Below are 13,964 nucleotides of genomic sequence, written 5' to 3' on the forward strand. Positions count from 1 at the left end.
TTTAAAGTGTATTGTTCTTCTCAACCTATGGCAAATTATACTGTCTAGAAAAATCTCTTAAATAGTAAACAATAAGGACTGAAGAGAGAGTACAATGGGTAGGGCAATTGCTTTAAACTTGGCCAGCCTGGATTCTCTGCCCAGAACCTGAATTTTCCCTGAAACCACAGGAGGAGTGATCCCTGAGTTCAGAACGAGCAGTAAGCCCTAGCAGTGGCAGGTGTGGCCAAAATCCAAACTTAAAATCAAAATAAAAAATTAAGCATAAAGAAAATTCAGTTTTCTTTTCTTTTTCTTACATTTATCTTTCCTGTAATTCTAGTTTCAGCATACATATTACTTCATTTGACCATGAATTACATATATTTATTATCTCCTTTATTGTTTTAATTTTTTTTTTATTTACTATGTAGAACATCTTTCTATCTGAAGGCTAACAAAAAAGTAAAGTTTTGTGTTTTTAATGTCAAAGAGGTGTTAACCAAATCAGTGGTTTTCGACCTTCTGTGAGTTTTAACATTTTGAGGATAAGATATGCTTTCTATGGTTGTCAGTGAAAAACAAGATGGGATTCCCAACAGCAAAGGAGCAGGGTATGTGAAATGGAAAGTAGAGAGGTGACACTTGTGAACAGGAGTACCACTCTCCTCTCTAATCATCTCAGTCATGGAGCAAGCAACTGGATAAATCTAGGACTGATGAGAGTTTGCCATAAGCCACTCCACTGTAGAGATATCGTCTCACCAGTCCCATGAGACAATTGTTAAACTTCATTTGGGTTTGAATTGTTCTGTCCTTCATGGAAAATAATCTCTGTCACCAGATTTCTCAGGAAACCATAGAACCCTGTCTGGAGCAACGCACTGCTTTTTGCAGCAAAGAAAAAAAAAGGGGGGGCATCCTGGCTTTCCACATGTCTATCCTTCTCTCACAGAAAGGATTTCAGAAGGTGATGCACATTAAAATCAAACAATTTTATTTAGGAAATAAAGGGGGAGGGGTACATACTCCAGAAAGAACACAAGCTTTTACAAAGTGGAAAGCAAACACATATTCCAGTCAGGGGGATGAAGGCCCTTTCCCCCAAATGAGATGTTTGCACTACGCTAAGTACGCAGAGCAGGCAGAGGGGGACAAAGGGAACATGAGGTAAGAAAGCAGACATATTGGGGAGAGTTGGGTAAATACACACATTTCCCGCTGACATTTAAGTGCATATACATTTTTTTAAACACACTATTCTCCTACCCAAAGGTCCATTGTTAAAAGCCTTTTTTTTTCTTGTTTTTTGGATCACACCCAGCGATGCACAGAGGTTACTCCTGGCTCATGCACTCACAAATTACTCCTGGTGGTGCTTGGGGGACCATATGGGATGCTGGGAATTGAATCCCTGGTCGGCAGCATGCAAGGCAAACACCTTACCTGCTGTGCTATCGCTCCAGTCCCCAACAAGAGGCTCTTCTGATATGCTTTTCATATCCTTTATTCCATCAGTAGAGTCTCTATTCCCTGAGATTTGCAACCTACACTTAGTCTGAAGTCTTTATCTCAATAGTTTTCTGGACCAATGTCTTGAAAAAGAGTGTATGTGTCGCGCCCAGGAGGAGAGAGAGAACAGGGGGGAATGCCCTGCCACAGTGGCAGGGGGGGATGGGGGGATGGGAGGATGGGGGGGAGGGATATTATCCTGGTGGTGGAAAATGGGCACTGGTGGAGGGATGGGTATTTGATCGTGGTATGACCGAGATCCAAGCACAAAAATTTGTAAATCTACAACTGTACCTCATGGTGTTTCACTAATTAAAAAAAAAAAAAAAAAAAAAGAGTGTATGTGTCATATGCTTTCGGGCTGGTTTAGGCTCTTGACAATGCTTTTTTTTTTCAATATACACTTATAAATGCTTGCTTATTTCTCTGCCTGCAGTGTTATCATTTCATTGCTTCCATTTTGCAAGGTTTGGGGCTTCAAGCATGAGAACACAAGAGTTTCCTTCACTTTTAATGAACCTCCCCTCACTTTTTTCAATGTCACCACGAAAATATAAAACAACGTGAAGAATTGGTCAGTGAAAAGATCACATTTGCATTTGTGTATTTCGGGAATTATGTTAGCCCATTTAGAAGTTAAAAGCTCTAATGATTTTAATGATTTGTTTTTCTTCCTCAGACTCCTTTGGCACATAGTAGCCAAATTCCTCAGATGAAACAAATATTCCCAGGGGTCAATGATCTTCTATGAGTTTCATATGCTGACTTTTGGACAAACATGACTTTTTAGACTTTTTATACCTTACTTGGATCTTCTCAAATTTAATAATGCACATTACTTAGACAGGAAACTTTAATATTTCAAAGGAAAACAACATCTTGTGGTGGAATATATTCTAATTTAGATGTGGAGTCCAACTAATTTTCAATTGATATCAAAACAAAAATATATTGGACAATGATAAATAGAAAAGCTATTTATACAAGGTTATGGCTTAAAGAGAAGTAAGCTAGAACTTAGCCTCAAATCAACCCTTCCCAATGTGAAACAAGCATGCCCCCCTCAAATAAGTCTTTAAAAAGCTAGTCAGAGAGAGAGAGAGAGACAGAGACAGAGACAGAGAGAGAGATCATAGGCCATATGTTTACTAATTATATATATAAATATACGAGGGAAAAGAAACTTTCTTTAATTTTTATGATGGAAGTTTTTTGTTGTTTGTTTGTTTGTTTGTTGTTTGGGTCATACCCTGCCATGCACAGAGGTTACTCCTGGCTCTGCACTCAGGAATGTCCCCTGGCGGTGCTCAGGGGACCATATGGGATGCTGGGAATTGAACTAGGGTTGGCCGTGTGCAAGGCAAACGCCCTACCCGCTGTGCTATTGCTCCAGCTCCGATGGAATTTTGTTTTTTAAACTTAGGAACTATTCACAGAATTTAGGCTCTTCCCTTCTCTCAGAACTTGGGCAAAAGAATCATTCTTTCGTCATGATTTATTTCTAATCAGTATACTCAAAACCATGCTGAAAAATCTCATTGAGTCTAGCCAGACTTTTTTAAAAGTTACATCTCAAAGAGAAATAAAAAGGAATTTTAAATTACACTTTCTAAAGTAAATGCCCTAATAAAATGAAGACGAGGGCACAGAATCTGAGAAATCCTTTTAAAGTTTAGTGATGCTGAGGAAAATTTTAAAACCGTCTTGACCAATTTTTCTTTTTCAGAAAATTTAGGAAAATTACTCTAAATACTTCATTTATATAGGAGAGCTACTTGTTGAATTATCTGTGGAGGTTTGATGATTTAGGAGACTTCTTAGTCACTGTGAATTATCAACATATAATGATAAGGGCTGGAGTGATAGCACAGCGGTAGGGCGTTCGCCTTACAAGGGGCCAACATGGCCGACCCGAGTTCGATTCCTCCGCCCCTCTCGGAGAGCCCGGCAAGCTACCGAGAGTATTCGATATGCCAAACACAGTAACAACAAAGTCTCCAATGGAGACGTTACTGGGCCCGCTCGAGCAAATTGACGATCAACGGGAGGGCCTTTACCTTTACCTTTTACAATGATAAAGAATCCAGTGAAATTAAAAAGGAAACTAAGATTTGTAGCTGGGAACGATTATAGGCTTGTTTCTGAATTCTGAGAAAAGCCAGTGATAGAACTTTAGATAATTTTCTTAAATTATTTAGATAAGGTGAGGCATAGATGGCTGTGATACTATAGATATTTCAATAAATGTCATCAGATTGAAAGATTCCAATTTGTTTCTATATATTATTTTTGGCCTGGAGCGATAGCACAGTGGGTAGGGCGTCTGTCTTGCATGCAGCTGACTAGGGAGACCTGGGTTCGATTCCTTCACCCCTCTCGGAGAACCCAGCAAGCTACCGAGAGTATCTCGCCCGCAGGCAAAGCCTGGCAAGCTCCCCGTGACATATTCGGTATGCCAAACACAGTAACAACAAGTCTCACAATGGAGATGTTACTGGGCTCACTCAAGCAAATCCATTAACAACGGGAGGACAGTGTTATAGTGTTATATTATTTTTGGAATTAGATGCTGCTGGGGAGGGTGTCCCTGAGCTCTTGAGATCATCCTTTGTGGCAACAGGAATACAAAAGCAGGGAACTATAGGAGTTGAAGAGGAGTTGAAGAATTGAATGGAAAGTGATAGCGGAGTAGAAGAAACAGTGCTTTAAAGAGTAAAATGACAAATGAAATAAATGGAAAATCCATGATGGTAAAGGGACTCTTAGAGGTCATGGAAAGTAAAAGATATCTAAGATCATCTTAATATGAGCTATTTCATGCTTTCCAGGAAAGTCACTAAATTTACAAATTGGAGTTAAATTGTAGTAACAAACAAGTGGACAAAAATCACAGAGGAGTAGGGGGCAGGCAGTCTGTCAGTAGGAGCTTTCAGAAGAGGAAAAGCAGAGGATGAGAAATCTCAATGGTAATCATAGGCATCGAAGAAACAACTTAAATCTCAAATAATATCTAAGTGAAAAAATATATATCACAGCAGTGACTGGGGAGATAAGTCAGGGTCAGAGGAATAGGCTTACAAACTCAAACTCTTGAGTTTAATCCTCAGTAGCATATGATACCCCTGAATGTCAGTGGGTGTAATAGTAGAAATTCACAACAGCTTCCAGGGTGAACTTGGTGTTTCCTCAGCACTACTGGAACCAAAACTTGCACTATTTGACTGGTTGACCATGTGTCACCAAGATTGGCCTCTGGATACCTTAGCACATCTTGGTAGAAAATCCCCATTAAAAAAGAAGCACAACAACAAGAACAAAAAAATACATTATAATAGCTAACCAGGGAAAAGAAGGCCAACCAAATCAATTGTAACCCAATTAGATATTATTAGCATAAAAAAATAAAAAATAATCTCTTAGCACCAGAATGCGAGAGAGTTGTTTCAAACTGAGTATATGCTTTTGATGCAGGAGACTCAGATTCAACTCAAAAGCCGGTGGGCCCCCATGAACAAAGCTGTGAGTATCCCCTGTACATTACCATATTTGTACCAATATACAAATATTGGTGATATATATTTTTTCACTTAGATATTATTTGAGATTTAAGTTGTTTCTTAGATACTTATGATTACCATTGAGATTTCTCATCCTCTGCTTTTCCTCTTCTGAAAACTCCTACTGACAGGCTGCCCGCCACCTACTCCTATGTGATTTTTGTCCACTTGTTTGTTACTACAATTTAACTCCAAAACACCAATAATGAAGTGAGTGACTAATCAATAGACCACAATTTAGATTTATCATTGAACGACTCTTCAGTCAATTGAAGAGTAGTTTCATTGTACCTGGATCATTGTTGGAATTTTAAGACTTAATAACCAATCCCATGCTATTCAAATATTGACAACCTTTTATACATCAATGCAATATTTGCTCAATCATGCATCAAAAAGGTAAAAAAGGATTGAATTAACCAAATATTGAAAATACCAAAAATTCAAAGATTTATTAGTAGATCTTTTTTGCAATAATTTGTTGAATAGTCCCTGATTATGCAATAGTTTATCATACCAAATATATGTGTTGCTTTTACATCAATATGGGTGTTAGTTGTATTTAGAAGTGGACTACATTCATATCTAATGTCATTTTATTTCCAGATTTAGGTAAAAGTATTAACGCAAATTTATTGTCATAATGGAGACAGAACATCATTTGCCAAACCAAGTGTTGCAATTATATTGAAAGTTTCTGCTTAAATATTTCCATTAACTTTATCAAACTAAATTTCAATCACAGAATATCTGTAAGCTAGCCATAGGATAATGGACATGAGTATCAATTTTACTTAGTTCATAAAAAAGGTATTTTGGAAAAATAATTTAATGGAATCTATAATTTTGTACAATAAACCAATTGTACATAAATATTGTACATTTCAATAAAGGATATAAAATAAACTTAGTTAAATACTGAAAAATGCCAATCAATAATTAAACTTTCAACATCCTATTTGAGAAAGTGCTTATCGACAATGCAAAATATAAAGTAAATTGAACATGTTATGTAAAATGCTGATACAAAAATATCAAGTTTCACAATATGACCTAGTTTCATAGTCACATGGTTAATAAGGATCATATAGTGTTTTCTTATAACAAAATAGACAATAAATAAAAGCTGATCAGACAGCTTAGAGAGAATTTTTTTAAATTGATAATATTTGATACATTAAATCTAATCTTATTGTCATTTGGGGCCTGAAAAATAGTAATGTTGATAGGGTGCTTGCCTTGCATATCTTGATCCAAATTTATTGCTGACAACCCTATAGTCCACTGAGCATTTACAGGAGTAATTTCTCAGTACAGAGCAAAGAGTAACCCTTAAGGATCACTGCCATTACCTAGAAAACAGACAAGGGCACAGTGATAGTACTCGAAACACCTGGGTTCCATCCCAAGCATCTCATATGATATGGTCCCTAGGAGTAACCCCAGAGCACTGCTAGTGTGGACTAAAGAGGAAATAAATAAATAAATGAAATCTTACTTTCACTGGAGGCAAGCTATCAGATACAATATTATACTATATAACAATATACAAAAGATGACCTATTAACAAATTTAATTTTAAATTTAAATCAAACCCATGTGAAACAATAACACAGCAAGTCCAATAAGCACATGAAAATATTCTCATTATCAGTTAGTATTTGGAAAACTAATCATAATATCAGTAACATCAAAACGTCATCACCAGTGAGAATTATATATATTTTAAAAAAACTGGAAATATTGCTGAGGATCTGATAGAAAATGAACCCTCATTCTATTATTGGAGAATTTATGAGCCTTTTGCAATAGTTTTTTCATTTCATTTTTTGAACTTAATAAAATATATACTTGTATGAAAACATTATGTGTAATTATATGGAAATATTAAAGTATTTTACTATCTGACTCTTAGTAGGAAAATATTAACTACTCTAGGCATAAGCATTTTCAAGGCATATATTTCCCTTGTTTTATGGGATTTCCTATGCTGGTTTATTTTCCTCTCTTTCATCTTTTACTTCTTCCACACTTTATTGTGCATGTATGTATGTATGCATGGCAGTGTGTTTTGCATTTATGTAAGTCATTTTCTTCTTGATCTCTGACAAAAGTTGGAGGTCAGATAGTTTTTCTTACTTGGCAATTCTCCTACCAGGTGACAGAGAGCCTAGTACATACAAGGATTTATAAGTATGAGGTAATAAATGGATAAATATCACCCTTTTAATTTGCTCTCTCACTGAGAGCCTCTGGGAATTACTCACATGTCAGTCACCCAGAGAAGGATCAATTTTTATATCAGTTTTTATGTATGCAGTTTCAAATGTATGACAGATGACTAATTGTTTAGTATAATTTATGTGTTAAAGTTATTGCATGAAAATTGCATCTCTAAATATCTAACTTACACATGAATTGCTAAGAGGGGAAAAACACTTTCTATTTTTACATTACATGTTTGAGAGGGTGATGCACAATTATAATATTCATAGTACTGTATTTATTGAAATTTTTATTCTAAAATGCAAATACATTTAAAAGATTTTTCAGGAAGTTAATCAGAGCTGACAAGTGCAGGCATCATTGTAGGAATTCAATCAATGTTACCTCTTTTTTATATGGCTAAACAAAGCAAATCTTTACTCTTGTTTTTATTTAATAATATGTTTCAATAAAAATTTCATGTATGAGGTAATATAATAGTCTTTAAAGCAAGCCTTTCCAAAAGATTTTATCACACTTGAAGAACTTTTGGAAATGTCTAAAGACAAATATTGCCATTAATATTCACAAAAATCATATTTAAATCTTTTTTTTGTTACTTCCTAGCAGTACTCTGGAAGGGGAATGATTCCCTTTCTAATCTGCCAAATGTATTGGATGTTTCAATGTTAGATTGACTTCCTTATACAACAAACTGAATCAGCTGAACAGTTCAACGTTGAGGCCTGTTAAGATCTCTGTAATTAGTGATTCTGGGCCCAGCATGGAAACTCCTGTGGTCTACAGGAATAAGTATGACAATCCCAATGGTACTTGGGTGCCATATAGTGTTTCTGAATTCAGACTTGAATCCTTCACATACAAGGCCGGCTTCCTTTGTGTTTAACTACTTCCTTCTTCCTTCTTCCTCTACTTAGTTCTTTTGCTGTTAATGCTTCAGCTGGCATCTGTTCTTTCTATCTCAAGGATTCCAGATCAAAATAAAATTGAAGTCACTTTTTTCATGTTTTTTAAGCATAAAAACAGAAGAGTAAGTTCCTTATTATATTTTAACACTGAAATACTATTTATATTGAGAATTCTTTCTAACTGTAATATAAAAAATTATTCAAATGATCTTTTACCTAATGACAATACATTTCATGTCTTCCTTCTAAAACAGATGTTAGAAACTAGCTGATATGACTGGCATTTGGAAATAAGTTTCTTTTTTTTCCTATTTAGGAACTTGTAACAATCACTTACTCATGTGAGCTATGATCACTCCATATGTTTCATCCAAACGTTAAAAAAAATGATGCTTAAAAATGAAAATCATGTAGAAAAATTCACTTTGCTTTTCACAGTTTTAATTCTTGGACATTTCAATTAATCAAGTGGTATATTTTAAGAGGGTTTAGAGTGAATGTATGGTCATAGGATAATCTTAATTTTTCATGTAAAATAAACTCATGAGTATTTGACATAAAAGATGAATTAGCTCATAATCTTGTTTAGAAAACCCTTAGCTTGGAAAAAATTCAGCAAAATTTATAAAAATAGTTTTAGGAAATTATATTCTTCCAGATTTAAAGAGTAAGTAGTTACTATAGAATTTGATTCTAATTTTTAAAAAATGATTGCAATAATGTATCATTAAAATAATTTAATTGAAGAACTCTATGAAGTAGTTATCATTCTTTGGTATTTAATTGCAAAATAATAAGATTTAGTAATAAAGTATATCTGAAGAGGGAAGTGACATTTGGGAAGAGATTTGGAAGAATCAAAAGGGTCCGAGGGTTCCTCCACTGACAACGAGGATGGTGCGGAACAAATGTGTTGCTGGAAGAACTGATGGGTCTCAGGTGGCTGAGGTTACCAAAGATGCCTGGAAGAAGAACCGTCCTTGAAACCAGTTGTAAACTTGTGGGATCCTAGTTGAACAAATTTCCACTCCACAAAAAAAAATATTTAGATACAAGTGAATAGAGATAACCACTGAAATAATTTAAGTGACTCTGTTGTCAATGGTACCCTCTGTTTTTGGTAGAGATATGTGATCTGCTAATCATTACAAGGTATGAGTAAAGTATTGATTAAACTGTAATTCAGTATACTTCTCAATCCTTCTGCTTTTCACCCTTTGTGTATACAAGAACCAAATGATTATGGCCAGAATATTACTCTTTCCTCCTGAGTTAACTTTCTGCATATACAGTATTGGGAACACAAGCAATATACACACATACTACCATTATGTATACTGAATAATAATTATTAATATTAATCTAATTACAGCGACCAAGCATAATTAGATTAGAAAATCACTACCTTTGGAATCATATTTAGATGAGTGCATCAGGTGAAATGTAAAAATTGTACGTGAAGAGAAATCTCTTTTCCACTACATATGTGTGAGGGATACTGGGCAATACTTATTCTAGAAACAAAATGGCATGTACTCATGAAATGCTTGATGATAATAATCAGTGTGCATTTTATGAATAATTACCACGATAAACTCAAATGTTTACCAACTTTAAATATTCTTTGTGGCACTAAAAGATTGGTTACACAATGAATCATTTGCTTCACTGAAATAAATATTTCAATAAACCCCCCAAGATATTAATAATAATCCCAAACACTTTAGATTCTACATCCTGTCTATGAACATTTAATAAATGAATTTACTGGTCAATATATATTAATTGCTTTTTATTTGGATTTAACTGCTGAGATATAGATTTGTTCTTGATTTGTAGCAATGCCATATCTGCAAAGTGATGGAATGATTTTCATCTAAGCAAATGAGATGATTAAAATGAAACAGTTTGGGGGCCAGAGTGGGTATACAGCAGGTAAGGTGTTTGCCTTGTAGGGGCCAACCGGGATTTTTATCCCTGGAATCCCATATGGTTCCCTGAGCACTGCCAGTAGTAATTCCTGAGTGCAGAGCCAGGGGTAACCCCTGAGCATCACAGGGTGTGACCTCCAAAGCCATAAATAAATAAATAAATAAATAAAATGAAACAGGTTTAAATTTTAGTAATGATGATAATAATTTAAATAGAAGCAATGGATTAATATACAATATATTATAATATAAAATATTTAATATTTTAATATAAAATATTTTTTCTTTTTTTTCTTTGTACTAGTCTATTATTTAAAGTTAGGTGTTATAGTACTATGAGACTATAATTCTTTTGGGGGGAAGGTGATTTGGGATACACATGAATATTCTCATGATGCAATCCTTGTTCATTGCTCAAGAATCACTCCTGGCAGTGCTTGAGGGATCATATGCTCACCTGGAATTGAATGAGGGCATGCCAGGGGCAAACAAAGCAATGAGTTTATGCCATATTCATCTCCCTGACCTGGCATTGTAGGATGTTTAAAGCACTGTAAAGATATCTACAGCAACATGTTTTTTTGACATTGGTATGAAACTGTAACCTAATTTGGTGACTTAGAGTGCAGCTTCTACTTTTTTAAAAATATTTTTTCTTATTTGGTTTTGTTGCCACATCTAGAATGTCCAGGGTTTACTCTTGGCTTTGTACTCAGGGATTTCTCTTCTCACAGCATGGGGAACCACATGTGGTACTGGCTTGAATCTCAGTTGGTTGTGCACAAAGAGAGCACTTTAACTGCTGTGCGGGGTTTGGCCCCCTGCTTCTCTTATTTTGAATAAAAGTATCACTGTTGTGATGGTGGAATTCCTCTGTGATGCCACATTGCCCAAAAAAGTATTTTAGATTAAGTACTTTTAAAACAATTATATTTGAAAACATTGCATCAAGCTACCGAGAGTATTCGATATGCCAGACACAGTAACAACAAAGTCTCCAATGGAGACGTTACTGGGCCCGCTCGAGCAAATCGACGATCAACGGGAGGGCCTTTACCTTTACCTTTACCTGCATCAAGTCAAACGAACATGTAGGGAATGCACACACACACACACACACACACACACACACACACACACACAGAGGTATTCTGATTTGCACCATTATTCCCATTCTCAGTAAAATCTGTGGTGTTACTGAGTATTAGATATTTTGGTATCATTTTTTTGTAAGTTCTTAAATTAGGAATGTATTTTTATCATAAATCAACAGTGAAATAAGCTCTCATTAATGGATATTAAATTATCATCTCCTTTAATGGAAAAAAATATCAGAGCTTGAGTCTTCCAACTAATCAACCTACATAGATCTACTCCCGTTACTGTTTTTGAACATCATTCTGGAGGGTGTGCTTAGCTCTATAGAGCAGATATTTCAATACATTACAACTCCTAATGCCATGCTATTGAAGACTTTCTGTATATGACTCAAAACAAAAGCCTTTGCTCTAGCCATCAGCTCACTTCTACTAATGTATGTTCATGAGAGTAGAAAGTTTTTCCTTATCCTGAAGGAAATGAGATCTGCCAAGAGAAGTTGATATATGTTCAGTATTTACTACCTATCACAAGGACTTAGTATATTACATTTGTTTATTTATTAAAATGTATTAGGGAGCATAAATAGGACAAAGCAATGTAGTCTACATCTGGAGTGATATTATTAAGAACTGAGTTATCATTAACTACATTTTTATTATATTTCCTTCTATTATTTCAATGAGCAGTTACTTGAACCATTACTGATAATATTTCTATCAACCTATATCAAATAACTTTTGCTTTAATAAACTTTTAAAAATGTGGCCTATAAATGGATGGACTATAAATGATCATAAACTTAGACATTTCATTCCTTCCCAATGTATATTACAAAACTTAAAATGTGATTAGAAGTCAGTTATACATTCTGTTATAGTTTCGCCAAGGATCATGCTAAGTGAAATGAGTCAGAAGGAGATGGACAGATATAAAATGATTGCATTCATTTTCATTTGTGGATATTAAAAAAAAGGAATATGAAACATATCCCAGCCAGGGAAAATATTCCAGGAGGACTGGTCAATGGTTGGAAGTTACCACAAGGGTGTGGAGAGTGAAGGGTACTTAAGATAGAGGAAGGTTCATTATGACGTTAGTTGAAAATGATCACTCTGGACAAGAACTGAGTGTTGAAAGTAGGCAAAGGAATATACATGTTAAACGTTCAGCATTTTTATTGTAAACCTGTAAACCATAACCATAATGCCCTAGAGAGAGAGAGAGACAGAGAGAGAGAGAGACAGAGAGAGAGAGAAGGTTTTGCGGGGAGGGGGTGGAATCTGGGTACATTTATGCTGAGAAATTACACTGGTGGAGGGATGGGTGTTGAAACATTATATGACTGAAACCCAATTATGAACAGCTTTATAATGCTCTATCTCATAATGACTCCATAAAATAAAATACTAAAAAATGTATTACTGATATTTGATTAGTAATATTTTAACAATATAAGCATAATGTGAAATACCCATGAGAATTTACTGTGAATAATTATGACACAATTCAAATGCTATATTTTTAAGTTAAACACAATTTATTTTTCAGCTTGTTTTTCCTTGAAACCATTTGTTACTCTGAATACCATTTACCATTGCCTTACAACATCCGATATTTAATTTATGCTAGGAAGATAGGTAGGCAGATAAATGGTCTTACAAAAAAAGAGATTACCTTATAGAAATATCTAGAATAAACTCAAAGAGATTATGCTGTTTTATTGGAAACAAGTGAATAGAGTTACTTTTTAATAAGGAAGGGTGTTAATGATATAAGAAATATATCATTTCTAAACCTAAAACAAACCAGTGTTCCTCAGAAGGATAAGAGAAACATCCATTCACTTGAGGAAACTAAAACAGAATGTATAACTGACTTCTAATCACATTTTAAGTTTTGTAATATACATTGGGAAGGAATGAAATGTCTAAGTTTATGATCATTTACAGGCATAATTATATAAATACAAATTAGAATAATTCTGCATTTCACCATAGATATCTTAACACAGTAGTGTTAATGTGAGCTAGCAGTGGTCCATAATGACTCTTGCCATAATCTCTTACCAATTCACATAGAGTGGGAGCATGTGATAAGTTTGAAATTAGCAATAAAGTATTTCCCTCAGGAAAGTACATATATCGCAATCTGGATCTCTTTCAACCTTCAGAGGAAGAGGTGTTTTTGGAGTCTTTCTCAACACATCCCTAATTAATATCAAAACAGGATATTCAAAATTTATAATTAAATATTTTCTTACAAAGTAAAATGCAGCAAATTTTATGTTTATTGTGATATAAGCAGATAAAAATATTCCTGCTTCTTATATCTAGTCCAACATACTTTTTAAAACTTGGCTGACATTTAAATGTACTACAAAATTCTTTCCTTTTGAGAGTAAGTGCAAAGACAAAGGAGAGAATTTTGTTATGAACTCCCAGCCAAATATTTCTTCATTCAGATTTATCTATAGTTCTCTGTTATTAACCTTTTAAGATGAATGATAAATTTTTATCTTCCAGTGAACCAAGTCACTATTGGCTAATATCATTTTTCCTTAATATCAAATAGGCACTTATCATTTCAGACTTTATTTTATTAATGTCCATTGGTCATACATTTTCTAAGCCAGTATAAAAAGAGTTGCAATATTTCAAAAGTTTACCTTTCACTGCTCTGGAAGATAAACATACACTATTGAAAACCAAGTGAGATGCTGTTGGAGATTAAGTTTAGGTCAATTGAAAGCA

The sequence above is a fragment of the Sorex fumeus genome, unplaced genomic scaffold, assembly GCF_029834395.1.
Source record: "Sorex fumeus unplaced genomic scaffold, SorFum_2.1 ptg000240l, whole genome shotgun sequence".
NCBI classification, from domain to species: domain Eukaryota; kingdom Metazoa; phylum Chordata; class Mammalia; order Eulipotyphla; family Soricidae; genus Sorex; species Sorex fumeus.